General features: G+C 36.6%; 1 long non-coding RNA gene across 1 annotated transcript in view; it reads left to right on the top strand.

The window, feature by feature from the left end:
- The window catches only part of LOC149229634 (uncharacterized), a 105,325-nt gene extending 79,676 nt beyond the window's left edge, over nt 1–25,649 (top strand). Inside the window, exon 4 of the long non-coding RNA XR_016247303.1 lies at nt 25,441–25,649. This is a non-coding gene — a long non-coding RNA (uncharacterized LOC149229634). The remainder of the gene's footprint in view (nt 1–25,440) is intronic.
- Nucleotides 25,650–25,910: the final 261 nt, after the last annotated feature.

Raw genomic sequence — 25,910 nt, forward strand, 5'->3', positions numbered from 1 at the left:
ATGCCAGAGAGCTGTCATCCTGTCTGTGTATTAGAAAACAGATTTATAGACTTTTTAACTGGTTGCAGTTGGCCATCACAGGGTCCTGTGCATTTGCTGGTGTGTTCAATCTTCTCCATTATCACCTTATCCTCAAAATGTGAGTAATTGGTGGTCTAAAGCCTTGTAGTCTGGGGGTGTTCACCCATGTTTGGGGTCAAGCACAGTAGAAATGGTTATCTGGCTTGAATATGCAACATTTCTTTCATTCATCCACCATTTTCCAACATTTTTGTTGAGTTTGTAATGTTCCCTAACATCTCTGATGTACAACCTAAGAGAGTTTCTTGGGGTGATAACAGGCACCATCCAAGGAAAAATGCCAATGTGGGGAAACCTTTGATCCATTCTTCTTATAATTCTTCAAAAGTTCAGCACAGAGAGAGAGAGAGTACAATTTACAATATTCACTTCCCCAAACTAATCAATCAAAACAACAGAAATAAAAATCCCTAACCAGAAATTCAATGTTGGTCAATAGGGTTGAAACTAACCTCCAAAACAGATCGGTCAACTCGGCCTCCAAAAACAAGATAATCCAACCCAAAACAATATGAAAATAACTAATCAAACCTGGTCAACAAAACTCAACGCAACAACCTAAATTAGGGTAGTCAACATTAGTCAATGCATGGGTCAAATTGCCACGATTTTTGTGCCCAGAACAGCAGCCTAGCCAAATAGAAATCATGCTCACAAAACCAAAGTCAAACATAGTTAATGCTGGTCAAATTCAACCTCCTAAAATTTCAGCCTCCTGAAATTTCGGTCTCCTGAAATTTTGGTCTCTTGAAATTTTGGCCTCCTAAAATTTTGAACTCCTGAAATATTGGTCAAATCTGGTCAATACAGCAGCTAGAAAAACAATCTTCCTTTTGTATGTGTGGAGAGAGAGAGGCCTAGAAATATGTACCCAATCAAGATGAGAGAGAGAGATGAATGAGATGAGATGCCAAAATTGTAGGAGGCACCTTGTATTTATATGCAACATTGAAGGCTGGAGGAGGCTAATTTGATGGTTGGCCGACCTTGACAATTTGTCCATAATCAAAATAAATTCATAACTTCATTTGTACATGTTAGAATGGGATGATAATGAGATCAATCCTATATCTTTCGAAAAGAGGAATCCAAGAAAAATATCATTTGCCTCATAAGATCTATCCAAAGTGATGTTTGGCCCTAGTTGCCAAATTTAACATTCCCTCTCAACTAGGGAGAACATCACCTGCCAAAATGTCTGACAATCTGTACCATCCTTGTCACTGGACTGCTCTGCTCTACTCTTCTCTACTCTGCTGAACCATGAAGAAAGAAGAAATTATCGAGCATGTAACATATCATTCTCCACTGACTTGAAGTCAGTCTCCAATAATAGAGAGTGTTCCATGCCACTCTTAACTAACCCGTAGTTAGTTTCCATTGATCCATATGGATTCGGTAGTACATGATGCACCCATCAGTAGTGCTATCATCCCTATCCTCATTTCCCTACTCATTGGCTAGAAGAGAGGTACTTCCCATGAGTCCCAGACTGCATGGGTAGGATGTGCTGGCAGGAAAAGGTGAACCATTCATCCTGCTCATATGCCATAGGGGAGGGTGACCCACTCAACCTATGCATATTCCACCTTGGAGTATCACAGAGGAAGGCGAACCATTCACCCTATACACAACGCACTCCTAGGGGAGGGTGAGTCACCCTATGGTTGTCACAAAAGATCATAGTGGTATCCAGCACATGTCCAAACAACTCACTAAAGAGCTTCCTCAACCAAATAGCTTCACAGGAGGCCAAACTAGCAGCAATGTATTCAGCCTCAGAAGTGCTTAAAGAAACTAACTTCTACTTCCTACTAATCCATGATATTGAAGCATAACCTAGAGAGAAGCAACATCCTAATGTGCTTTTGCGATCCACCACACTGCCAACCCAGTCTTCATTAGAGTAACCATGGAGCCTCACATTCCCAGCACTGTATCCCAATCCATAAGTGAGTGTGCCTTGGAGATATATCAAGATATTATTGGCAGAAATCCAATGTATATGATGAGGCTCGACCATAAAATGACTCAATGTGTTCACTGAAAAACATATGTCCAGACGGGACTTCACCCAGAACATCAAGGCCCATATGAGTTGATGATACTCAAAAGGATTTCCAAAATTGGGCCCGACAACACTTCCACATAACTTCTTGAAGTTAAGTTCCATCAGAGTAGTCACAGATTTGCAGTCCACCATCCCAAATATTTCAAGTAGCTTCACAAAATATTTTACTTGAGAAAAGGAAATTCTTCCCTAGCTTTTTCTAGACCTCCAACCCTAGGAAGTAATGCATCAGTCCTAGGCCCTTCATATCAAATCCGAAAGCCAAATCTCTCTTACATTGATGAATAAGAGGGTTTGCACCTGTCAGAAAGAGATCATCCACATATAGTACCAATATAAGAGGTCTATCATTCTCAACCTTAAAGTAAAGGTTTAGATCAGCTTCACGTATTGTAAATCCCAACTTCATCAGATAGCTATCGATCCTCTCATACCAACCTCGGGGTGCTTACTTCAACCCATATAGGTATTTCTTCAACCTACATGCATATGTCTGATGATCTTGAAATTAAAACCCCTTAGGTTGTTCCACATATACTTCCTTCTTAAGTGAACCATGAAATAACGTAGTCTTGACATCCATCTGGTGTAGATTCCATCCTTGTGAGGGAGAAAGGGCTATAATCGAACGGATGGTGGTGTAGCGAGAAACGGGTGCAAATATCTCATCATAATCTACACCTTCCTTTTGAGAGAAGCCTTGAGCAACAAATTCAGCCTTGAACTTCTTAGCACTTCCATTAGCACCATGCTTGATCTTGTAGAGCCATTTAGAGGTGACAATAGATTTGTCATGGGGTCTAGGGACCACATCCCAAACATCATTCTTCATAATTGACTTGTACTCTTTGTTCATAGAATCCTTCCATACTCGTTTCTTCACAGCTTCCTTGAATGAGCAAGGTTCAAACAAAATAATGGTGCTCATAGCAATTAAGTACCCTTGGCACCTATTAGGATTCTTGCCTTCATGAAATGTCCCCCTCGGTGCAACATGTCTCTCGACATCTTCAAGAGTTTCCCTTAGCCATGAGGGTCTCCTTTTGGAAGAGGATGACTCATGTGGAGGAGGATCAATGGCATCCATTGATTCTTCAACATCGAGCATCGACTAATCCTGTGAATCTCCCTGATTTCATGCATTTGCTTCTTTGTCTTTCCTTGGAATAGGAAGGCTTCTAATCTTCCTTAGGGTAGCATCCTCATCTAAGGTGACATCATGACTCAACTCTACTTCTATTTGACCATGCATATAGATTCTATATGCCTTAGAAGCTTCACTCCAGCCCATACAAGTTCCTTTCTTCCCAGATGCCTTCAATTTACTTCTCTTTTCTTTCGGCACATGAAATTATACGAGACTACCAAAAATTATAAAATGAGAAATATCAGGTTTCTTACCGGTGAAAACTTCTTCGGGAGTTTTGGAGTCCAATGCCTTATGAGGGCATCAAATTTTAACGTACACAATAGTGTTGGCAGCTTCTCCTCATAGGAACTTTGGAAGTCCTTGATCATGAAGCATGGAACGAGTGGCTTCTATAACAGAACGATTATTCCTTTCAGTGAAACCATTTTTCTCAGGAGTATATGCAGTAGTAGTCTCCCTCTTAATTTCATCTTCCCTGCAATAGTCATTGAATTCATTTGACTCATACTTGGTTCCATTATCGGTCCTCAATATCTTGATCTTCTTCCCTATTTGATTTTCCACCAAGGCTTTGAAGGCACGAAACCATGAGAATATGTCATCCTTCTTCTTCAAGGAATATATCCAAGTTTTGTGAGAGAAGTCATCCACAAAGACAGCATAATCTAAATATCCTCCTAATGATGTCACAGGAAACATACCAGATAGATCAGAATGAACCAATTGCAAAATTTCTATGGTCTTGCTATCGCTTGAGGGGAATGGTCCCCTTGTATCTTTTCCCTCAACACATCCCTGATATACACCTTCAAGCTATATTTTGAATTCGGGCATACTTGTAACACTTTTCCTTGCATCAGGTAAAACCTTATAGTGAAGATGAGAAAACCTTTGGTGCCATAGTTCAGATTGAAGAGATGTGTCACAAGACATGGCTCCCAGTGGACTTCCTCCAACTTGATATAAATTTTCAACCCTGAATCCAAGAGTAACTACTTCTTTGAAATTTATTTTCTACACACGTACCTTTCCATCGATGAATTCCACCTTGAATCCTTTGTCTTCCATCACTGAGATAGACACTAGATTCTTCTTTAGATCAATTACATATAGTACTTCTTGAAGATGAACATTGTTACCTTGATTCAATTGAAGGGTAAAATTCCCAATTCCCTTCACGGGATAGGTAGCATCGTCTCCAAGGATAATTTCCAAATTTGTATCCTTCTCTATCAGATTTAAAAGATCTTCCTTGTACCTGGTGAAGTGCCTTGAGGCACCACTATCAATCAACCAATTTCCCAAAGTATCCAGAGGAAAGGCAGTAGAGAGGGTAGATATAAGACAAAATTCCTTTTGCTTAGAATTTACAACATTAGACTCATCATACCTAGAGTTTCTTATTCTTTTAGAAGCTCGATCATTTCCAAGTTGAGTAGTGGAATCATTCCTTTTGCCTTTGTTGTTGAACCTGCCATTCCTTTGATTTTTGTTGTTTCCCCTAGAATGATTGTGATCATCATCATGAAATGTGTCCCTTCTATTTTGGCACTCTCTAGCATAGTGACCAAACTTGTTGTAAACGAAGCATCTTCCCTTCCTTCTATTTTTGAATCTCAGTCTTCCTTGACTTTGCTTCTTTGAACCTCCATTGTTCTTCCTCTTTGCATGAGCAGAGAATGCAGTAGGATTATTCCTATTCGAAGGCATATCCAATTTTATCATCCTTGTTTCTTCTTGAGAACATCTAGTGAGAAATTGTTCAAAACCTGAAATTATATCGTTATTGAGAATAGTTGTGTTGGACTCATATCATTCGAGAGGAAGACATCCAAGGACAATGAGAGTGAGCTCCCTATAAGAAATACCTTCACCAATCGAAAGAAGATCATTTTTTATCTCGGTAATCCTCATGAAGTAGGCTTGAATATCCTCACCTTTTTCCTTCTTTATATCCTTCACCATTTTCTTCGAAAGTCAAATCAAGAGACATCTTCCATGCATGATAATAAGACTTATCATGAAGCTTATCATCAACCTTGAAGTAGGATGTGGAGGTCATTGAGACTTGTTCTTGATCAGTGATTTCTCTTCACTCCTGCTTGGGCTTTGTCTTCACCTCAGTTCTGATACCATGCTAATTTTAGGATAAAAATGGTATGTTATATGCTTAGAGAAATTTTACTTAAACTTTATTTATTAGCCCAATATCATATCCAGTATAGAAATAACATCAACATGATAGTAAAATGCAGATAGAACATAAACAATAACAGTAGAAGACAAGCCAACACAAGAGGACACAAGATATGGCACTAGCCAAGGACAAACACCAATGTGGGGAAACACTTGATCAATTCTTCTTATAATTCTTCAAAAGTTTAGCACAGAGAGAGAGAGTACAATTTACAATATTCGCTTTCCCAAAGTAATCAGTCAAAACATCAGAAACAGAAAGCCCTAACTAGCAAGTCAACGCTAGTCAACAGGGCTGAAATTAACCTCCAAAATAGCTCACTCAACCTTGGTCAAATTGGCCTTCAGAAGCAAGATAATGTAGCCCAAAACAATCCAAAAATAACTAGTCAAACCTAGTCAACAAAAGTCAAAACAACAACCTGAATTAGGGCAGTCAACGCTAGTCAACACAGGGGTGAAATTGCCTCGGTTTTTGTGCCCAAAACAATTTCCTACCCAAACAAAAGTCTCCCTCACAAAACTGAAGTCAAACAGGGTCAACACTAGTCAAAGTCAGCCTCCTGAAATTTTGACCTCCTGACATTTTGGCCTCTTGAAATTTTGATCAAATCTAGTCAATGCAAAAACTAGAAAATACAATCTTCCTTTCGCATGTGTGGAGAGAGAGAGGCCCAAAAATTTGTACCCAATCAAGATGATAGAGAGAAATATGAATGAGATGAGATGCCAAAATGAGGAGGAGGCACCTTGTATTTATATGCAAGGTTGAAGGCTGGAGAAGGTTAATTTGATGGTTGGCTGACCTTGATAATTTGTCCATAATCAAAATAAATTCATAACTTTATTTGTACATGTCGGAATGGGATGATATTTAGATCAATCCTACACCTCTCAGAAAGATGAATCCAAGAAAAATATCAGTTGCCTCATAAGAGCTATCCAAAGTGATGTTTGGCACTAGTTTCCAAATTTAACAAAGAGCCATCATGATAAGGTAAGTCTGATATTAATATTTTGGTATTGGTTATCTAGTTGATATATAGTTTTTTCTACCTGGGAAAATGTTGCTCAAGTATGTAATGACAGTTGAGACTGTTGGCATTATGATTCAAGTGTTGTCCTTGATGGCAACTCACTCAGAGGTTGGTACAGGTGATGGCAACTTAATCAGAGGACAGATCTTAGTACAGCATGCCAAGAAAGTTCATACACGCAGGTTTGTTAAGCCCAAGTCGCGTATACAAGCAGGTTCACTATATACCAAGTCGCGTATACGCAGGTTCTCTATATATCAAGTCGCGTGTACACGCTGGTTGGCTTCAGTAAAAGCGCGTGTATGTGGAAAACTTATCTTTGGTCCACGGCGGTTATTCCTTGGAAGTTGTGCCTATGGTTTTGGACCTTGATGTCTCGACGAATGTGTTGATCCCTAGTTTTGAAGCTGATGGTATTGGGTTACTATGGTTTTGGACCGTGGTATTGTAAAGGGCCTAAGGCTATATAAGGAGAGGGCAAGCATGGTGTGTCTGACGAAGTGAGAATATCTGGTATCACTGTTTATCTGTTCAGGACGCTTGGCAAGGGTCGGATCTGACAGCGAAGGCATAAGTAATTATTTCTAGATCTGCACGCGGGTTGCCTTTGGAGAAAGCGCGTATACACGCGGTTTTGGTACAATGAAGTAGCGTATGCATAATAAGATTTGATATTTTAGGTTGCTGTTGATTCTGGTGGTTGTTGCAGAGTTCTGGGCTCTGGTTTGGGTTCTGTGTTCTTGATGACAGGGTTTCAGTGATTCAGTATTGGGTTGTTTAATGAATTATGATGCAAGTATAAGTTGATAATTGTATTGCAGTAATGTTTGTTTTGTACTCTTGGATCCAGTCTGAAAATTGATGAAACATGGTCCCTGAAAGAAAGAAGGTTGTAGGGTCAGCACCTACGTACTAGTAAATGGATCGGCTAGTACAAGAGCTGAGGGGGTTGTAGCTCCCTTCCAAAAGTAGTTGGAAAACGAGAAAGGGTTGTAGCCCTCTGCAGGTTGTAGCCTGCGTACTGGTAAAGGACTGCACCAGTACATTGTAAAAGAGGTTTCTTATTAAAGAAGAAAGAGACGAATTGCAGCAGGTGGTTTTCACCCACATTGGGTTTCCACCTTATATCATGGTGTTCATGTGTGTGGCTCTTGTGTGATGTTCTGTTCTGTTATACTGCACCTGTTTACTGTTAATATGCTTAATAATGTTCTGATGCATTTACTGAAGATTAAGCTAACTGAATCTTAAGATCTCTGGATATACGCTAGTTGCATTAGACACAGAAGCGTGTACACGCGGGTTCACTTAATTGAAGTAGCGTATATGTTTCTAAGTATGAAATTGAAAAGTTTTATCTGATCTGATAATACTGATTCACCCCCCCCCCCCCTCAGTATTATTTCCAACAATTGGTATCAGAGCAGGTCCTTCAGAGGAAGCTTGATCGCTTGAAGGAAAAGATCCATCAGAATGGCTAATCCAGAAAGAGAGGCACACATCAGGCCACCAGTCTTTGACGGGAACAACTTTACTCACTGGAAGATAAGAACCACTGCATATCTACAATCACTTGGAGCAGAAATTTGGGGAATCGTAGAAGGAGGATACAAATTCCCATCAGCAACTCCTACAGATCCAGCAGAGAAAAAGCAATATGAGCTCAATGCCAAAGCTGTTACTGTCCTATTGAGTAGTTTGACACAATCAGAATTTATGAAGATCATGCATTTCAAATCAGCTAAGGAAATATGGGACAAAATCGTCACAAGCTACGAAGGAGATGATCAGGTAAAAAGAGCAAAGCTTCAAACTCTCAGAATCCGGTATGAAACTCTTAAGATGCATAGTAATGAAAGCATAGCTAATTATTTCCTGCGTATGGATGAGATTCTGAATTGTATGAGGGATCTGGGTGAAGAATTTGAGGAAGTTGTCTTAGTTGAGAAGGTCTTGAGATCTCTGTCTGCTAAATTTGATTCTAAAGTAACTGCCATAGAAGAAAAGGAGAATGTGCAGAAAATCACCATGTCACAGCTTCACGGGATCTTAACTGCTTTTGAAATGCGACAAGAGGTACCACCAGAAGCCGCATTCGAAGTGTCAGAGGAAGAAGATGAGGTAAATTTTGTCAAGAATCTTGAACGGGGAACTGGACGGTTCAAAGGTAAGCTACCTTTCAAATGTTTTCTATGTGGTAGAGTTGGTCACTATGCTGCTAGATGCCCTCATAACAAAGGAAGGATATCTGAAGAAGATGGTAGAAGCTATTATACCCATATTACAAGTCCATTTAATGATAGTGAAGATATTAGAAGTCTCATGGCACATGAAAAGAAGAATGCTTCATCCAATAATAGAAAAGATATTAAAAGTCTCATGGCACATGAAAAGAAGAATCCAGAAACTGAAGAAGTTACCAAATTAAATGAACAATTGGAGACAGTAACCAGGGTAAGGGAGAAATTGCAGGATGTAGTAAAAGATCAGAGCATAACTATTCAAAGGCTTGAATCAAAGATCCTCTCTCTAAAAGAAGATCTTAAAAAATCAAGAGAACAGAACAAAGAAGCTCTTGAAGATCAAGAACATGAAGTGATCAAATTAAAGCGACAAGTGGAAGAAGGAAGAAAAGCTGAAGAAGACCTAAGGAATCAGTATCTGATAAAGGAAGAACAACATCAAGTTGAGGTAAATATCTTGAAAGGTAAACTAGAAGAAAAGGATAAGCTTTTACGATTTCAAGATAGTACTAAAGTCTTGGATGATATTCTTAATAGCCAAAGGTCTCCTGCTATCAAAATTGGTCTTGGTTTTCATGAATATGTTGAAGGTGAATCTAGTTCACAAGGTGAGGCAAGAAACTCTAATGAGAAATCTGAAATGCTCAACAAGGAACAACCAAGGAAAGAAATTCCTCAAGGAAGATCCTTTACTCCTAACTATGGACGTGATAGACGATTATTTCCTCCACTGAATAATGTTGAATGTTATGTATGTCATAATCTTGGACATGTTGCAGCCAGATGTAGAAGTAGAATGGTTCAAGAAAGATCATCGCATCCCAGGTATTTCAGAGGATATTGCTTTGCCTGTAAGGCATATGGACACAAAGCAATTGATTGTGATAGAAGGAACATGAAAAATGTAAGGTGTTATACATGCAACAACTATGGGCATAAAGCAAGGGAATGCAGGAGTAGATTTCAAAATTCAAAACAAGAGGACCATACATCATCACAGATCCAGGAACTGAAGAAGACAGAGACAGAAAGGTGTGGCATAATTCAGACAGCTGACATAGCAGACACAGGGGAATCTGAAAGTGATGAAATTCAGTATTACATCCTACATACGCTGATATAATGAAGACAAGTCGCATATATACGCGAGTTACAGGCTGCAAAGTCGCGTATATGAAGAAAGGGTAGCAGAACAGACCCAGGTTCAGTCATGGTTGGCTCAGGCTCAGGGGGAGCAGAACAGACTCAGGAAATGGTTCAGTCATGGTTGGCTCACACTCAGGGGGAGCATATACTTCAAATCATTCATTGTTGGCATTATGGTTAGAATTTGCTGATGAAACTAAATGATACATCTTGTTGTTTGATCAAAGGAATAGTATTGCGGGCTGATGCTTATGGTACAGATCTGAATGGCTGGTCTTAGAACCTGCATCTGCTCAGGGGGAGCATGGATGGATTGATACAACTTGGCATATACAAAGGGGGAGCCAAATCAGAAACTTCAGCATGTACTCAGCGGGAGTATGGACAGCAGTATGGACAGTAAAAGGCATACCAAAGAAGAGAATATCTTGGTCCGCCCTTTGCCCTTGATGTCAAAGGGGGAGAGTGACTTGGTGTTGTGGTTGCCATCAAGTCCAAAGGGGGAGATTGTTGGCATTATGATTCAAGTGTTGTCCTTGATGGCAACTCACTCAGAGGTTGGTACAGGTGCTCAGAGGTTGGTACAGGTGATGGCAACTTAATCAGAGGACAGATCTTAGTACAACATGCCAAGAAAGTTCATACACGCAGGTTTGTTAAGCCCAAGTCGCGTATACAAGCAGGTTCACTATATACCAAGTCGCGTATACGCAGGTTCTCTATATATCAAGTCGCGTGTACACGCTGGTTGGCTTCAGTAAAAGCGAGTGTATGTGGAAAACTTATCTTTGGTCCACGGCGGTTATTCCTTGGAAGTTGTGCCTATGGTTTTGGACCTTGATGTCTCAACGAACGTGTTGATCCCTAGTTTTGAAGCTGATGGTATTGGGTTACTATGGTTTTGGACCGTGGTATTGTAAAGGGCCTAAGGCTATATAAGGAGAAGATCATTAGGCAAGTTAGGGCAAGCATGGTGTGTCTGACGAAGTGAGAATATCTGGTATCACTGTTTATCTGTTTGGGATGCTTGGCAAGGGTCGGATCTGACAGCGAAGGCATAAGTAATTATTTCTAGATCTGCACTCGGGTTGCCTTTGGAGAAAGCGCGTATACACGCGGTTTTGGTACAGTGAAGTAGCGTATGCATAATAAGATTTGATATTTCAGGTTGTTGTTGATTCTGGTGGTTGTTGCAGAGTTCTGGGCTCTGGTTTGGGTTCTGTGTTCTTGATGACAGGGTTTCAGTGATTCAGTATTGGGTTGTTTAATGAATTATGATGCAAGTATAAGTTGATAATTGTATTGCAGTAATGTTTGTTTTGTACTCTTGGATCCAGTCTGAAAATTGATGAAACGTGGTCCCTGAAAGAAAGAAGGTTGTAGGGTCAGCACCTACGTACTAGTAAATGGATCGGCTAGTACAAGAGCTGAGGGGGTTGTAGCTCCCTTCCAAAAGTAGTTGGAAAACGAGAGAGGGTTGTAGCCCTCTGCAGGTTGTAGCCTGCGTACTGGTAAAGGACTGCACCAGTACATTGTAAAAGAAGTTTCTTATTAAAGAAGAAAGAGACGAATTGCAGCAGGTGGTTTTCACCCACATTGAGTTTCCACCTTATATCATGGTGTTCATGTGTGTGGCTCTTGTGTGATGTTCTGTTCTGTTATACTGCACCTGTTTACTGTTAATATGCTTAATAATGTTCTGATGCATTTACTGAAGATTAAGCTAACTGAATCTTAAGATCTCTGGATATACGCTAGTTGCATTAGACACAGAAGCGTGTACACGCGGGTTCACTTAATTGAAGTAGCGTATATGTTTCTGAGTATGAAATTGAAAAGTTTTATCTAATCTGATAACACTGATTCACCCCCCCCCCCCCCCCTCTCAGTATTATTTCCAACAGAGACAAGCATATTTGCAATTGCTTTTCATTGAACTCAATCCTACGAATTGAGTGAATGGCTTGGATAATCCCTTGAAGGATTATATGGTCAAGATGTGTACATCATCTTGGAATTGAAAGGTAGTAGTACTAGACGATAACCTAATTTTCATGTTCCTGTAACAATGAAGAACACTTTCATGTTTAGAGAGAGTTAGGATAGGCTCAATATAATTCCTTCATTTATGATAACTAGAATAAAGTGATATGTAAGGTTGATGGTCTGAACCTTGTCACAAAATTGAAAGAAAAAAATGGCTCCATAATATTCAAGAAGGTAGAAACTCAATATGATAAGATGCAAAGGAAAGGAGGAGCCATGCAGCTACTACTTGAAGATCTAGTAGTTGATGTATTTATGAAGAAAAATTAAAGAGCTTGTGGTTATGACTTCTTAATTAAAAGGAAGTAAGGAATCTCCTCTATATTTGGGAGGGAGTAAGAAGTCTCGTTAGATACTTGTGAAGGAGCAAGAATTTACTCCCTAATAAAATATCAATGAGGATCTCCTCTCTATCTAATAGGGAGTGATGTTAAGAGATCATATTCTCCATGTCTCACACACTAGACCAGGACTAACATTCATAAGTCATAGTGAAGGAACTAGGAAGGAGAATGGAGAATTGGATAAGCATATGATATTAATATTAATTAAGGATAAATAATCCAAGATAGGAAGTAGTCTTGTTGGTTGACACTCTTTTAGGATTTGAAAAGTATCCAAGACAACATTGGTTGAAGAGAACCAATATTTTTGAGGATTGGGAATTGAAGATAAGAATAGTCATAAAAGGACATACCTAGTGAACATCCAGATGGGGTATGTACCTTGAGAGATATTTTTGTATCTCACATAAAGCCTCCCAACATTATGTTCTAAATAAGAGCTTTGCAAGTTAAGGCCTTACTAAGTGGGCAATGTTGGTTATGATGTTGATGCTTAAAGTTTTCTTACCAATCCAACTCTTCTTATGAGAACTCTTTAGCTTGATAATATCCTTGTACCAGTTTTCCAATGATGAATACCTCCCTAGCTAAGAAGGATTGTTGGAAAATGTAACTATTTTCAATCTTCATAATTGTCATTGTACTCATGTCATTATGTATATCTTATGTAACAAGCAATAGAAGAAAGAAGATTTATTATTTTCAAGCATGGGTTTCACACTTCTTCTGATTGGTCAACTAGTTTAAGTATGTTCTTCATGATTATATGTTTTTTCATGTCATAAGAATAAGTTTCAAGAGTCAAAAGATTCAATGTCATTTGTATAAGGTCCTATTGGGAAAGTTGTAACTTGAAAAAAAAAAAAAAATTGAGTCTAGAAAGTCAAAATAAGCCTTCAAGCACAAGTCAGCCCTACCAGTGAGAAGTCGACCTAGAGAGGGCTATTCGCCTCATGAAAAACCTATATGTATATATATATATATATATATATATATATATATATATATATAACCATCTTTGACCTCATTTGACACACATTTGATATACACAAGAGACAAGTTTGATATGAAGCAAGGAGCAAGAAGGAAGCTAGGGCGAAGGTCAAGGAAGTAATACGAAATCAAGAAGAGGAAGAAGGATCTTATTTTGAGCCTTATTCTCTCACAAATATGAAGGAATTAGGGTTTCTATAGCTATTTCAGGGCCAAGAATCGCAGATCGAGATAGAAGATCCGAGTTAGGGGCTGAAGCTGAGATTTGAAGCGGGTTGAAGGGGGATTGACCCTTGATGACTTGGTTGATATTTGAACTACTTGGAAGAGATTCTTTGAGAATAACTTGGTGTTTGGAGGAAGGCTTAATCTAGGAGTTTAGGTCTTGGTTTTCTCATTTGATGCAAATTCTATTAGAAGAGAAGAGATGTTTTCTAGGTTTCCCCTTGGAGGGGTTTTTTCCTAGCTTGGAGCCTACTTCTTTTGTTTATTGTCTTTATTTTTTTCATCTTGATAATTGTTTGATGAAAATATATAACAACGAATCATAAGAAGATAACTAATGTTCACAAGAAACTATTAAGGTTAAGGATAATTGGTTTAAATATTTTCCCTGCTAGATTCTCCAACACCTCGCACACTCAAAACAGAAACTCAAATTCCCATATACGTCCACTTTCATATCTTGATCATCTTGAAGAGGAAAATGAAGTAAGTGAAGAGCAACCTCACTCCATAGATTATAGAACATATGTACCCACTCAAAAGAGAAACCCTAGTCATTGCCCATAAAAGGAAATCATAAATCTCAAATATGAAGTAAAATATAGCTACATCAGAGAATAAATCCAATTCATTGAGGATCACACACTAATCGATAAGTTCATAGGAATTTGGCCCACAAGAAAATATCTAACCTGGTGGGTCTATAAAAACTGGAGACCAAAATTGTATACCAATTTAGAATTTTAGGAAAATGCATTCTTCCCAATCATATTTTCCAACTTGGAAAATAGAAAAAGAATCTTTCAAAATGGTCCATACTTCTTAAAATCTGTAGGTATCTATCTACACTTTTGGATAGAGATATTAAGCCTAAAAAATATTTTTTTATGGCATCCCCATTATGGATAAGGCTCTTCTCCCTTTGAAAGGAATTTGTGGAAGAAGAAACCCCATAGGGAATAGGTAATTTCCTTGGTCACTTTGTTAAAAAATTTGAAGCCTAACCAAGGTATAATTCCTCTTATGTTAGACTCTATGTATGAATATATCCAAGCTACTTCTAATCTCCATAAACATTTCTTACCATAACATGGTCTGGAAGGAAATTATTGATTATGAGAGTAACCATTTTAGATGTAGGAAATTCCATGAAAATTAGCATCTCTTTAGATATTTCCCACTTAATTTTGTGATTCTAGCTCGAGTCCTTACTCCTACTAAATACACTGAGAGTTTTGAGAATCCCCCCTCCTGACACCACAACCTACATTCTCAACCCTTCTCTACCTATAGCAATGGTTTCAAAACCCATAATATCTTTAAATATTGATGCATCAATATGAACCCTTATTATTTAACAATCCTCGGCTTCAAATTCCTTCTAAATTATATCAACCTATAGCTCATAATGAGTCCCATCCAATCCCTCTACTTAACCCTAACACAGAGGCAAGTTCAAATCAAACTAGAAAAACCATGGATCCAATCATATGAAAAAACCAAAAATCAATTATGAAAATGAAGCAACAAAGAATACAGATATAGATTCTTTGAATATCCCATTAATTATAGCAGACTAAAAAGGAAGGGGCCCTCTCTCAATTCTAGAACATCAAGTTCATATTTTGTAAAAGGTTCTCCTTAAATTCAAATTTCAAACACCCCTAAAACCATCAAGTACAAACTATGGAAAGCCAATTTAGGATTTCATACTCATTATTTTAAATATCCTCCTAGAACCTCAAAAGAGGACTAAAATAGGGGTGGAAGAAGTAGTAAGAAAATCCTCCAAGAATAAGAAGAAATTATCATCAACACAGGGTACATTGTCATGATTGAGGAATTCTCCAATATATCATCCAACCCAAAATGAATATCATATCTTAAAACACAATAGGCCTTAATTACAAAGGTGAATAAAGGATTATTAAAAGAATATGTATCAAAGAACAACAAATTACTATGATGAATTGGAAAACAAAATTATTCAATGAAAAAATGGCATTTTCAGAATGTTTGGTAGGTTGTTAATCTATAACAATTAATGCAAGTGGACAAGAAGAGGACTATGTACGTTTTGGAATCCTAGAGAGTTTTCCATTCACTACTACAAATTTACTCAATTTTAGATGGCCTTTGGTTGTTCCTTAAATGCTCTTGTCATCATTGTCATGGAAAATCTAGATTCCAGTAAACATCGCATGTCATAAGGTCGAAATTTAGAGATCCCAAGTTTTTGTCGGAATTGTGTTGCAAACCGTCATTGGAACCTTGGTCATCAAAGCAAGAGGTCTTTGTTGAAATTTCTCCAAATAGCCATCGTAAATTTGACAATTGTTGCACCGATCTAGAAACATTGAGTCGAAGGCCATCATCACAAAAACCTACACATCTATGTTGGATTATTGATAGGTTAGTGAGTCGATCTACCAAAAAAGGGGCCCTTTTTTTTCAAAAAAGTTGTCATATTATTCACATTCATGCCATTGGATGACCAAAGGAAAGTTGGTTTGGTCTACTGACACGAGGTGTTTTCATCTGACAATATTTATATAGTCTCCGTGTTATATTCCATCGTAACTGTCGTCAAAAGACCAAGAAAAATGTCGCAAGACCTGCGCAGTATCGTAGGATGCCCAACTGAAGTTAAAGTTGATGTACCAACACTGAGTTTTTATTCCAACAAATTTTCCATAGTGGCAACATAATCATTGCCATCAAAACCAGCGTCAGAAGACTGGCATCATCTCCAAATTTTAGAAAAAAGTGAAAACCAAAATTTGTGCTCAATTAGAATGATTATACTGGAAAACTAAAACTTCTATAAATTGGAATAATTATATTGTTGCTTAAATGAACTTGGAAATTATTTCAAGTATTTATGTACACCTCGTTTATGCATGGTGTTCATATTCTCACTGACATTGTGCATTAAAAACTTTACATCAAATGATATGATCAGTACTAAGCATAGTACTTAATATTAACAAAATAAGATTTAAATCATTTTGTAATTGCTTGGCATTCAACTAGTCAAAAAATTATAATGGTCATATCATTAATGACCACTGTTATGGTCTTTTGGATTAGGATGTAATTCCATGAGGTTATGAATTCACATATAAGATTGGGAACACATAAACAAACATATATAATCCTTTATGTTTGTACATGAGTGATGACAAGAAGGGTTTATTCATTCTTACACAAACGTGATTGAGGACTAGTGTATAAATTGCCACATAGAACACGTCCACCATTATGCTATAAATAAAATATATATGTAAATATATATTTATATACCCAAAATCAAGTGAAATTATTAATTACAAAATTTAGGACATGGGTCAAGACTTAACGTAGTGTGCGAAATCTATTATTATGGAATTCGGGACGTAGGTTGAAAATTAAATCAAAATGTGAAATTTATGCAATGTGGCATTTGCATAGAGGAACCACACTTTATTGACCACTCTTATTCACATTACAATTCATGTGATTAGGAGGGAGGGAGATTAGAACTAGTACTAAGCTCCAAACCATATTGGTTGAGTGTTGTGGCTTCAACCGTTGGATTATTGGACATGAGGAGCTTATCCATCATGGTGTATACCGTACCAAGGGTTGAACATATGGAAAAAGTGACCATCACTAAAAAATTGGGGTCTATAGTCAAATCAAGGAGGGATAAAATTAAACAATAGATGGTGAGGATCCATTCCCCACACCCCCCCCCCAAACCTCTTCCATACCAGTGTAAGGTCGGGCCTTTGATAATCATCAATCTGACGAAAGCGGGTTTCCACCATTAGATCAGAAGAGTGGAACATCGCATTGGAATAGTGAATGTGGACCCCCTAGTGATGTCACAAGGAGGGGGGTCTACAAATCAATCAAGATTTTTGAGTGTGGTACCCCCTTTCTTTGTCGGATCAACATGTGGTTTCCACTACATGTATGGTTGTAGATAATTCACGTGGGCATATGGAATTAAATACAAACGCAATCATATAGAACCTAGACCTGCAGGGTCTAAGCGATGGTTATGGTATATAGTACATATAGGTTATAAGCAAATAAACAAATTCATATGGTGAGGGACCCATATATGTGGAAATAGACATGTATGTTTTTATGTTTAAAAAATATCTTATTATTGATCGTGTTGGAAATCCACCAACATACAAGGGGTCTCCCCGATGTGAAGTTCCAATTATACCTCACACTGTTTGATGTAGGAGCCCCACACGGAGCATCGGCCCGGCCACCATAACTTGAGGTTTGCCTCGGCTACAAGGAATAAAATAAGATATTTCACACATATCCTTTGAAATTAACAAGTAAGTTGACACTATGAAACACCAATTGCAATGTATAAAAGGAGTCCTTCATGAGAGGAGAGACAAAAGTGAGTCTCTAGAAGGAAAGTAATAATATTATCCTAAGAGAGGCACACGAGAGCAAGGAAATATTTGTTGGCTATCTAGTGAAATAGTTCACATAGACACAATGAACATTAAATCAAATACAATACATATTCAACAAGATAAGCACCAAATCCAATGAAGTAGTTCAATTTCTTAGTACATATAAACATAAAATATACCGCAAACATCTCAAGAATAGTCTTACAATATTCATGATACATGCATGAAGATGTGTTGGCTCAATTAGCTTCAAATATTAAGTGAAATATCCGAGTATATGTTACAATGGTGAGCCACTAGTTCTAGTAGTGGAACATTAAGTCACTTATTTCTGCTCCAAAAGAACGATCTTCTCTACTATGCTAAGCTGAAGAAGACAAGGCTAGCTCTCCAAAGTTTGAGCCTCCAAAAATCCCCTTGCTTGAGTTATGAGGTTTCTTTTATAACAAGATGAATGACCTTTCATATCCCCTATGAATCTTGAGCTACCCTCATGGCTCCTAGACTCCTAAATAACTTTTCAACTTATATAAGAATCGTTTGTCCACATATGACTTTACATATTCCACATATGACTCTTGCACTTCCACCTCTTTTAAATTTCATCATTTTTTGATAATACAATAACTATATCCACAAAATTTGTGGCAATACATAGTGACACATATGACATTACGATATCACTTGTACAAGCCATGATTTTGGATTGATGACATGGAACTACGTGATGATACAACAATGCCATGCTCTTCTCTTTGTTGCTATTTATTTCATTCATGATGAGAGATTTTCTTTGTTTTTCATCTTCACCCTCCAAAGGGACTTGGATCAACATTGGGACCTTTTGATTTATCATGCAATGTCTTTATTTTGTCTTGGTTTAGGATCTCTCCATGTCTTCATGATGGTTCTTTTTTGTGCTTCTTTTCTATAAGTGCTTCTTTGTTTCTTCTCCTTGACATCTTCCTTGAGCATCTCATCTTTCCATGTTGAGGAGGTACACCTGCCAATGAATATCACTCATGAAAAGGCAAGATTAGTCCTGAAATCATTTATTTTATCTGCACTTTTCTCTTGGAAGAAGCTACTTGTGATAGCTCTATGTGAGGACTAAAAGAGGAAGGCTTGTTGAGGATGGTTCAGTTGAGCTCTGCAGTGACTAATGCGAGGCATAATTTCTCACTAAAATTGCACCATGCATTATGAGGAGGGTCTCTTCAGGGTCCAACATAATGAGCAAGTGCAAGAGATAGCGTGATGAGCTTGGTGACTAAAAAGAGCACCATGTGCTAGGCTCAAGGGAGTAGAAGTCAGTGATAATGTATTTGAGCTTGGAAGTGAGTAATATATGAGCCCATTGCTCACTAGAATTATGTTATCACTAAGAAGGAAAGGAAAGATAAGTGTTTTCATAGTGATGAATTTTAGTGAGCAATGGTTGACGTCTTGCTGACTAAAACTGTGTCATGCACTATGACTGAGAGGTAGGCTTAAAGGAAGGCATAGTTTTCTTCAATAGTGATCTATAGGAAGCTCCACTGTCAACTAGAACTGTGTCATGCACTGGGAGGACGAGGAGGCTTAAGGCTAGCATAGTTTTCTTCCACAATGTCTTATTATTCACTAAAAGTGTGCCCTATGCCCTATGCCCTATGCCCTATGCCTTATGCTAGCACATTCTACTTCCGCAGTTCCTGATTGTTCACTAAAAGTGCGCCCTGCACTCAAGAATGCTCACTAGAAGAGGAAATTGCACAATTTTCTAAGTCAAGTAGTAGAAGTCAAATCACTTTGTCCAGTGAGAGGCTTAATGCATTGTGAGAGGGAAGATACCTTGTATGGCACATTTTTATTCTTTATAGGGCCACTAATGAGTCAAAGCATGCAACAAGTGTTAGGTGACTATGCTTTGAAGGAGATGGCCTTGAAGAGGACTCAGTGCAAAAGTTTGGGAGGAAGATATTTCATCAATAAGGATCATGAATAGGGAGTTCTCATCACCTGTTGAAGGATTGTAAGATTTCATAACTTGCATTGGGTAAGAGGACCAGGAAGAGCTCCAAAATGGCTAAGTGTGGGACCAATAGAGTAAGAGAGGGAAAAGCATATGAACAAGACTCAAACGTGGACCACATACACGAATGCCATCAATACAAGCCAAAAAAATACACAAGAGTCATGATCAACAACCACACATTGAAATGATAGCAAAGAAACACTTATTTCTAAGTGGGACAGTTGAAACTCCATGTTACAAGTCTTAGAACACAAGTTGTGACACAAGGGTCGATTGTGAATAGAAAGTGCGCTAATTTGTGAGAACGTGTGTAGCATGTATTCTAATGATATGTAGAACCATCTAATGCAGAGGAGTGCACTAGAGATGCCTATAGTGATATGAAAATGTGTGACACATTATTGAGCCACTAATTTTTCATTTTAATTATCATTTATTGACAAATATTTCATCCATTTCTACCATTCTTTATCATGCCATTTATCATAATTTATCATATAATTTCATTTTATAATTATTTTTTCTCTTGTGGGTACATAATATTTGTTCTCCTTTACTTTTAATAAATTGAATATTATTATGCATGATTTTTCCAATGATGGTTTATTAATGAATTTTTTATAACATTACTCATGATTTTAGCCTCCAAGATCTCTTCTAGATTACAAATTTGATCTTCAACTTATAGTCAAATATTCCAACTCAGAAATTTGTTGGGATTAAAAGTGATATTTTTGCATTGGAATTTTTGGGAAATTGAAGATGAATCTTGATAATTCGAGACATGGGTTTTGGGAAGAATAGGCCAAATTAGTTTTACGATGAGTAGTTTTCCAAAATTTGTTTAGGATTGAGAGAAACGTAAGGTTATCTGAAGAAATTTTCCCGATATTTGTTGTTATGTTCATTTTCCAAATTATCCCAATTGCAATACGAAATTTGACTTGTTCCAGTTGAATCATGATGGAGAGATCTTTCAGATCTGATCTTGCTAATTAATTTGTTGTGGAAAATATATAATTTTAACAGAAATCATTTTCTAATGAATTTAGTTTTAATTTTCCCTTACTCTCTATATATTTAAATGAAGAAAAATATCAAAGAGGGGAATGGAAAATTATTGAATTAGAGGTAGAGCTCGGAACTGTATTGTATATATTTTTACTTTTTAATGAAAGGAACTATCCGTGGAATTTCATAATTGTCTACTTGTAATATGCTTTGAGTCTTTCTAAGGTGAACTAACGCCTAGGTATTTGGGTATGCTCCCCTAGACAAAGTGTTGCCTTGAAATGTAAAATATATCCATTTGGTATTTGTTGTACTTACATAGATCATAGGTTGTTACATTTCATTTGTTGTTATTTGATTTGAATAAATGATTGTTGCTTTGATTTTTTCTGAAATGCAACCACTCTAATGTAAATAAATCTTGTTGTATCTCTTTTATGATTTCTGTTCTTTAGAAATACGAATATTGTTCCTTTGAATTCATGTTGCTTCTCTTTGAAATAAAAATTGTTTTAAATCTGTAATGATTTCTGATTTATTTTGAAACGTAGAGTGGAATATTTATGTAGGTTGAAGGTTTAGTTTTAGCTTCTCATTAAATTCTTGTTTTGTATGCAATTTTGATTCAGTTAGAAATAGATTTCATTTTCGGTTCTATTATTTATTTTGAGTTTTTTTAGGCTTTGCTAGATCAATATTGCTTTTGTTGAAGGGAATGTAACTAGGTTCGGTCTTCATAAATGTACTTGTTCTATTTGTATTTATTCAAGAAATTAAATATTATTTTTATAATATATGTCAATGAGTTTCTTGCTTATTGAAATAGGTCTAGCACATGTTAAAGTGCTATAGGTGAGTCAAAGAGTCCAAAGGATTATGTTGAAGACCTTGAGAGCATGTTACACCATGTATATACTTGCATAAAGAGTCAAAGGAAAACCCTCCAAGAAAAGTCAACTCCTCTCCATGTAACGACATTCTTCAAGAAGAAAAAATGATGAAGAATCTCCAAGTCGGCTTGTAGTCTTCAAGTCGGCCTAAAGGAGGGACAGACCTCTATATATAGAGGTTTTCCACTCCCTCAAAAGACAACGAAATCATCTTTGAAACCAGTGAAGTCAAGGAGCCAGGAAATGAACAAAATAGGATGAAGACAAGGAGCCTCTAGTGCAGTGAAGTAAGAGGAAGTATAAGCGAAGGTTGGAGGTTGTTTTCTAGGGAAAATATAGTCACACGTGCGAGAAAAGGAAGGGAAATCTGTAGTTATATCAGCAGCAAGATCACAATCACATGTTCATCATTGGTTGGGCTAGAAAGTTAGGCCTATAAGGAATCCTAATCAAGCGAAGGTGAAAGGACCCTAATTTTCAAGGTTACCTACCACACGTGTAAGAATCTAGGGCTGTTGTGTAGTCACTTCAGTCTACATCTACATCTCAAGAAGGATCTTGTTTGGTTGAAAGAAGGAAGGTGTCTACATAAGTGAAGGATATCTCTAAGTATTTAAGATAAGCATCTCATCTAGAGCTCACATAAACAAGGTCTATCAATAGTTGAAAGGAGGACGAAGTGTCGGGAAACGAAGTGCCAGAAGAAAGAAGACTAAGTATCAAAGAACAAAGTGAAGAAAGGAGAAAGGACTTGACTTGTGCTTGGAGAATATTCTTATCAAGGGCCTATGGTTTGGCATTGATAAATAATAAGCTTCAATAACATAAAATTACCGAAGGGTTTTCCTCTCAAGAGAAGAGAGGTTTTTGCCTTGGAAAAGAGCCAACATTGTGTGTTCTTGTTCTTATTTTTTTGGTAGAAATTTGATGAAATACACACACGTGAATTAATAATAAGAAGAATAAGATTAATCTAACAATAAAAAATAAGTAAAAAGACTCCACAAATTGTTATCAAGTCAAGAAGAATCACACTACACCTAATTTCCCTTGATTCTTCAACAGCTTTAGGAGTGTGCATAAGATAGATTTATTTCCATCCAATAGAAGTAATTGTAAGTTATCACAGGAATCTCATATAGGAGCAATATTAGTTATTGGTAGCTACTTGCATATATTTTTCAAACTTCCTTGAAATAAAAAGGTGTTCCTTGGGTTGATAATTAATGTTCAGGTGATTAGTTGGTTTTTTATTAAGAAAAATAATTCTCCAACATTTTGGTTTCATTGTCAGGGAGGCAGTCAAATAGCACTACCACACTAATATCAAGTTGTAGATGAAATATTGACTCCGAGAGGGTTAGATATTAAAGACAGAAGGCAATAACCTACACACGTACACTAGCTAACGTGTGGTGAGTCTTCTCTTTATAAGTAGTTCTAGGTCATATAGCATGCATGAATATAAGCAGGAATCATAGAGGTAGAAATTCAAAAAAAAAAAAAACTTATCATTTAAAGGAGGAATCTTCAAGGCTGGTAAGAGTTCTAGGGAACTTTCCTCTCGTTTTTTGAATTTTCTACAAGAACAAGAGTTATAGGAGTTGAAATGAGTAATTTTGTAAAAATAATATTATTATCTCTCTAAACTCACAATTGATAATTTTACAAGAGAAAGAAAATCAAGAAGAATTTGAAGAAGTATTTTGCAACCGGTGCTAAGAGAAGCATGTTTCAAGAGGATGAAAGCAACATATCAAATAGATCGATAAGTTGCTACAAGCTCATAACCATGGAAACCATGGCCAACATGTATGGTTCAAAACTCTATCCTTTCATTTTCTTACTTGCATGGATATTTCTTTCATCTTGCAACATGAACTAATCATTTTTCTTACCTATCAAGGTCAGCCCTACAACCCAATCAACTACATCATCAAAATCCTCCATGCCCTATAAAATTTCCTACTCAATCCATCCCACACCTCCATAATAATAAATCAACAATGCATGCTTACAGTGTTGAACTGAAAAATTTACCCACCCTTCCCACCCATTCTATTTTACCTACACCACTACTGGAAACTTACATTAGGTTTAGGGAGGTTTTAAATCTTAAGATTGTAGAAGTCATGGAAGACAATGTAGCTTCTTCTAATCTATATTAACAAGAATACGAGATCAATTAGACATTCGAAGAAGTTCATGATATGAAAACTATGGAAAACCAAGAAAGCAAAGGCTATATTGGATCTTGGTTTCAATCTATCATTTGTTTGCAACATCACTCCATACTTTGGCAATTTTTGGCACCATCTTTTCAAGGAAACTTGGTCTCTCCTACCCTGGTATTTATTAACGTGTATTTTTCTAATTTGGGTATGTACATACTTGAGGCCTTGTTTTGAAAATGGATACATTGGAAATACTCTTATACATTGAAATATTTCATCGTTTTCAAATAGAGTAGCTTAGTGTAGAAAACAAAATAAATAAGTACATAAATAAATAAATTTCTTTATATGTAAAAAGAGTTTTGTTTATTGCAATATTATTTGTAAATAAATATCAATGATATATCTATGAATTCCTTTGTGTATGTATACATATTATATTGAAAATCATATTTCTACAAACAATCATCACCATTTTGGAAAAAATATCATATTTTATGGCATGTGAGCTTGATAAAGTTACTAAAAATACAATCTGAACAGTCATGTTTTGAGGGACTAGACGGGTATATTTTTAAAATTTGACTCTATTCTACGCATCCATTAATGTCTACTTTCTAACCCAATTTTAATCACTCAATTTGGATCTCAAACGAAAAATTTATGACAAAAACATTGACAAGATGAAGCTCAAGGACAGAGTTGAGACAGTTAATTTTTGGAGACCTAAATGACTATATATTGTAAACTTTTTTCTATGGTATATTCCTATATGAATCTAGTTTACAAGGTAATTTGAATCACTCAATTTCGATATTGTATGGGAAGCTTATGACCAAAATATTGATTGCCTATCATAAATCAACACTCTTAAAACCCTATTTTTTTAGTTGTTCCTTAGCACATTTGACCCATCAATTCTTCTTTTATTCAAAACTTTTTTCCATTGGATATATATAAATTAATATGCTTTAATATTCAATTTTAATTAGTTGAATCCATCATCAAATGAAAGAGTTACTTCCAAAATATGGATTGTTGGTATAAGCTGGGAAATAGAAAATAACTATTTTATGCAGGTCATTCTGAGCATGTTTCACATATCATCACATGGAATTTTTAAAATAAATTTATATCGGAGATATCACTCTGAATTATATTTCATTTTTCTTTGGAATCACTCAAATCGGACAAAAAAAGAAGAAGTTATGATTAAAACACTGCTAGTTAATATGGTTGGCTATTGCTCTACCGCAGGTAACTAATGCATTTTATTTATCTTTATGTGGATTTGTTTTACAGATTAACTACTTGTTATTTTTTGCATATGCTTTATATTAGGATAACCTGATCGCCTCTCTTCTTCCATGATTTCATTTTTTATTGTAGGTAGACGCTCGTTTTTTGCAACTCCCAGGAGAATAAAGAAGGTGAATTTATGAACGAGTGATTCTTTAAGACGATGTTAATGAAATAAGGGAATGTCATCCAAACATATATTAAAAAATTTAATATCATATGATGTTGAGTATTTTTAGGTGTCATGATCTAAAAAATAATGGATCATAAGAGTTTGTTGTAAAATTGTTCCCACTATTGTCCACCAACATGAAGAAAACAACGTGAAGACTTTTTCACTACTTAACGAATTAATAATATGAGAAATGAAGAATTGATTTCCATTTTAAGATCCAAATCATTTCTGCCCAAAAAAATCCAAAATATTTTTTATTTCCATTAATTCACCATTGACAGATTGTTGTTCCCTAGAAACATATTGTTCTTCCCTTAGGAAACAACATTGTTGCATCCGAAATCAAAACTATTGTAACTTAAGTTATTTATTTCTTTATTATTTT

The sequence above is a fragment of the Pinus tabuliformis genome, chromosome J (assembly GCF_031772625.1).
Source record: "Pinus tabuliformis cultivar Carrire ecotype Pingquan chromosome J, CPIR1, whole genome shotgun sequence".
Classification (NCBI taxonomy): domain Eukaryota; kingdom Viridiplantae; phylum Streptophyta; class Pinopsida; order Pinales; family Pinaceae; genus Pinus; species Pinus tabuliformis.